We start from the raw sequence: 5,531 nt of genomic DNA on the forward strand, positions 1-5,531 counted from the left end.
CTTTATTTTTAAAAAAAAATATTAAACTTTTCCAGAGTAACTGAATGATTTCACATTCCCACAGACAATATATGAGAGTTCCATTTCCTCTGTATCCTTGTCAGCTGCTGCAGACAAAATGTTTGCGTTCCCTCTAAAATTCGTATGTTGAGCTGGAATCCCCTATGTGATGGTATGTGGAGGTAAGGCCTTTGGGGAGTAATTAGGTCACAAGAGTAAAGCTCTTAGGAATGGAATTAGTACCCACATAAGAAGAGACGGGATAAAAATGTTCTTTCTTTCTGCCATGTGAGGATACAGTAAGAAGGTAGCCATCTGCGAGCCAGCAAGAGGGTTCTCATCAGAACCGGACCATGCTGGCACCCTGATCTTGGATTTCTAGGACCCAGAACTGTGAGAAATAAATTGTTGTTTAAGCCACGAGCTCTTTGGTATTTTTCTTATAGCAGCCCAAGCAGACTCATGTACTAGTACTTGCTACTATCAGTATTTTCTTCTTTAACCATTCAAACATTGAAAACCATTATAGTTTTAATTTTCATCTCTGCAGTGTCTAAAGATGTAGAACGTGTACGCACTTACTATCCTTATGTCCTGATGGGCGAATATTTGTTCAGACCATTTACTCATTTTTAATCAGGCTCTTTATTTTCTTACTGTTGAGTTTTAAGAGTTCTTTTTCTATTTTGGATACAAGTCGTTCGTTAATATATGATTTGCAAATGTGTTCTCCTGGTTTGTAGCTTGTTTTTGCATTCTCTCAATAGTGGCTTGTTCACAGAGGAAAAGTTTTAAATTTTTATTAAGTCCAAGTTACTTTTTTCTTTTATCAATCATGCTTTTAGTATCATGATTAAGAACTCTTTGTCTAACCCTAGGTCATGAAGATTTACTTCTATGTTTTCTTCTAAAAGTTTTATAGTTTTAGGTTTTGCATTTAGATCTATGATGTATTTTGCATTAATATTAATGTAGTAAGTGTGAGACTTAGTTGTCTTCTTTTGTTTTTGCATATGGATGTCCAATTGCTGCAACACAATTTATTGAAAAACTTATTCTTTCTCTATTTAATTATTTTTGCACCTTTGCCAAAAATCAAATAGTTGCACCTGTATGGCTCTATTTCTGGACTTTCTATCCTATTCCATTGATCTATTTGTCTATTCTTTGCTAACACCACAGTTTTGATTACTTTAGCTTTATAGTAAGTCTAGAAGTAAGGAACTATAAAGTGTCCAAATTTATTCTTATTTTTCAAAATTTTTTTAGCTATTCTATTTTCTGTCTTTCTATATAAATTTTAGAATTGTCTATATCTACAAAATATCCCTCTGTAATTTTAATTATAAATTTGTTAAACCTTGGATTAATTTAGGAAAAACTGACAATGTTCCTATATTGAGTATTAGAAACCATGAATAAGATATATCTCTCTATTATTTAATGTTCTCTGATTTCTTTCATCAGCACTTTTTAGTTTTCAGTATAAAGATGCTGCAGTTTACTTAGATTTATTCATATGTATTTCCCTTTTATCAGGAGCTTTTGTAATTAAAAAAATTTTTTATCAGTGACCTTGTTTAATTCACACTTTTATCCTAGGATTTTAGGATTTTACAAATAAATTCCCAGGAATTTTTATGTTGGAAATCATGTCATCTGTAAATAGGGACAGTTTGCTTCTTTCTTTCTACCCCATGCATCTTTTATTTCTTCTTCTTGCCTTATTGCAATGGATGGAGGATGTTCAGTAGTAATGGTAAGAGCAGACATTCTTGTCTTTTTCTCAGTCATAGAAAACATTCATTTTATCAGCAGCAAGTACAATGTTAGCTGCAGATTGTTTATAGTTGTCCTTTAACAGGTTGAAGAAGTTCTCCTCTATTCCTAAACTGCAGAGAGTTTTTATCAAGAATGGATGTTGAATTTTGTCAAATACTATTTCAGGATCAACTGACATGATCACGTGGGTTTTTCTTCTTTAGGTTATTGATATGGTCGATTAGCTTGATTAGTTTTCAAATATTGACCCAGCCTCACATTCCTTGTATAAACTCCATTTTCCTTTAGTGTCACTTTCATTTTATATATTGCTGGATTCAACTTACTAATATTTTATTGGAGATTTTGTGTCTATGTTCATGAGGAATAAAGATCTGTGCGATTATTTTACCTATATTGCCTTTGCCTGGATTTCATATCCAGTCTCATAAAATGAACTGTGAAATATTTCTTTCTCCTTTTTGGCAGAAATTATGTAGAATTGGCATTACGTCTTCTTTAAACATTTGGTAGAATTCACCAGTTAAGACACTTAAAAATGGAGATTTATTTTTCAGAAAGGTTTTTTGTTTATTTTGTTTTTTACTATGAATTCAATTTCTTTAATAGTTGTAGGACTGTTCAGGTTGTCTATTTCATCTTAGATGAGTTTTGATAGTTTGTAGTTTTTAAGGACTTGGCATTTCATCTCATCTGCTGAATTTGTCAAGTTTTCACAGTATTAGCTGAGTACCCTTTTAATGTCTACTGAGTGTCTTCCATTGCTGACATTAGAAAATTTTTCTTTTTTCTTTGTCAGTCTTCCTACAGGCTTGTCATTGAACCAGCTGTATATTTATTAATTATATTTATTATTTCTTTTAAAATTTGCTTTGATTTCTGTTCTTATTCTATTATTTATTTCCTTTGGCTTCTTTTGGGTTTATTTCCCCCTTTTTCATCTGGTTTAAGATGGAACTTAGATAATTGATTTGAAACCTTTTTTTTTTCCTAATATCACAATCTTATAAATTTTCATCTCAGCACTACCTTAGCTACATTCCACAAATTTGCTATGTATTTTTATGTTCCTCCATTTCAAAATATTTTCTAATTTTTCTTGAAATTTCCTATTCGATACATGAGTTACTTAGACATGTGTTGTTTAACTTGAAGTGCCTGGACAGTCTCCTGTTAACTCTCTGATATCTGTTTCTTAAGTATCTTTCTGATATCTATTTCTTGCTTAGTGTGGTCAGAGAACATAGCTATTATTATTCTGATTATTTTAAGTTTGCTAACTTTGTTTTATGTTCCAGGATATGATGTATCTTGGTGAGTATTCCATGTGCATGTGGAAAGAATGTATATACTACTGATGTTTGGTTGAGTGTTCTATAAATAAAAATTAAATACAGTTGTTTGATAGTGATTTTAGTTATTCTATGCCTTTGCTGATCTTTCTACTTGTTCTTCTATTACTAAAGAGGAGTTTCTGAGTCTCTAATATAATTGTATACTTGTCTAGTTCTTCCTGTACTTTTTTCAGATTTTGTTTTGTGTGTTTTAAAGCACTGTTATTAGGTTCATACAGATTTAAGATTATTGGGAATGACTGAAAATTTGTCCTTTTTATTGTTACATAATGAATTTTTTATCCCTGGTATTTCCTTATCTATGAAATCTGTGTCTGCTATTAGTATAGCCACTATAGCTTTCTTTTTTTTAAAACTTTTTTTATTGAGTTATAGTCATTTTACAATGTTAGGTCAAACACTATAGCTTTCTAATGATTAATGTTTTCAGGCATACTTTTATTATCTTTTTACTTTTAATCTATCTACATCATTATATTTGAAATGATTGTTATATAGACAACATAAATTTTGTTTGTTCCTAATCCATTCTGACCATCTCTTTATTTTCTTTAATGTGTTTAGGCCATTTGCATTTAATGTGATTATTGATATGTTTGCATTTAGGTCTACCATTTTATTATTTATTTTTTGTTCATTCATCTGGTTTTTGTTTCTCTGCTTTCCCTTTCCTGACTTATTTTGGTTTATTTAAACTTCTTTTTTAAATTGTCTGTCTTTTTTATTATAGCCATACTAGGTGTGTGTGAAATGGTAGCTCATTGTGGTTTTGATGTGCATTTCCCTAGTGACTAATAATACTAAGCATCTTTTTATGTGCCTATTGGTCATTTTTCCATCTTTTTTAGAGAAATATCTATTCAATTCCATGCTTATTCTTTATTTGGATTATTTATCTTCTAGTCTGGGGTGCCATTGTACCAGCAGGATTCTCTTCTACTCTTTCCTCGACTACACTCAGCTGTTAAACTCTACTAACTTCTGGCCTATTGTGCCAATGTTTTCAACAGTGCCTTTGCATTAGAGAAATAGAAAAAAAAATTCTAAAATTTGTATGGAACTACAAAAGACCCTGAATAGCCAAAGCAATCTTTAGGAAGAATAACAAAGTTGGAGGCATCACATTTCCTGATTTCAAACTATATTACAAAGCTATAATAATCAAAGCAGTACAGAATGGCATAAAAACAGACATATAGACCAGTAGAACAGAATAGAGAGTCCATAAATAAATAAGTATGCATAAACTATTAACCAACCTTTGACAAGAGTGCCAAGAACCCACAATGGAAGGGGGATAGTCTCTTCAATAAATGACGTGGGGAAAACTGGATATTTCCATGCAAAAGAATGAAACTGGAAACCTATCTTACACTAGTCACAAAAATTAACTTGAAATGAATAAGCCTTAAATGTAAGGCTTGAAACCCTAAAACTCCTGGAAGAAAACATAGGGAAAAAGTCTCTTGACATTGGTCTTGGCAATGATTTTTTTGATATGACACCAAAAGCACAGGCAAGAAAAGCAAAAATAGACAAGTGGGACTACATCAAACTAAAAAGCTTCTGCACAGCAAAGAAAACAATCAACAAAATGAAAAGGCAACTTATAGAATGAGAGGAAATATTTGCAAACCATCTATTTGATAAGTGGTCAATATCCCAAGTATATAAGGAACTCCTACAACTCAATAGCAATCACCATCATCATCATCATCATCATCATCATCTGATTTCAAAATGGAGAAAGGACCTAAATAGACAGGTACACAAAAAGATGCTCAATAGACAGGCACATAAAAATACAGTCAACATCACTAATCATCAGGAAAATGCAAATCTTAACCATAGTGAGATGTCACTTCACACCTATTAGGATGGCTACTATTCAAAAGACAATAGATAACAAATGTTAGTGGAAATGTGGACAAGAAGGAACCCTTATATACTGTTGGGGGGAATGTGAGTTTAGGTAAAGCTGTTATGGAAAACAGTATGAAGGTTACTCAAAAAATTAAAAATACGACTACCATATCCAGAGGAAACAAAATCAGTATCTCAAAGAGATATCTGTATTGCCAACATTCACTGCAGTATTACTCACAATAACCAAGTTATGAAAGCAGCTTAAGCATCTGTTGATGGGTGAATGGATCAAGAAAATGTGAGATAGATAGATATCATATATACACATATATATGTACATATGATATATATACATATAATACCATTCAATCATTAAAAAGAAGGAAATCCTGCCATTTTTGCAATAGATGGAATTGGATGACATCATGCTAAGTGAAATAAACTAGACAGAGAGAGACAAATGCCATATGATCTCACTCATATGTGGAATTTTAAAAAAGAAGTTGTACGCATAGAGACTGAGAATAG

This window comes from Camelus bactrianus, chromosome 2, assembly GCF_048773025.1.
Source record: "Camelus bactrianus isolate YW-2024 breed Bactrian camel chromosome 2, ASM4877302v1, whole genome shotgun sequence".
NCBI classification, from domain to species: domain Eukaryota; kingdom Metazoa; phylum Chordata; class Mammalia; order Artiodactyla; family Camelidae; genus Camelus; species Camelus bactrianus.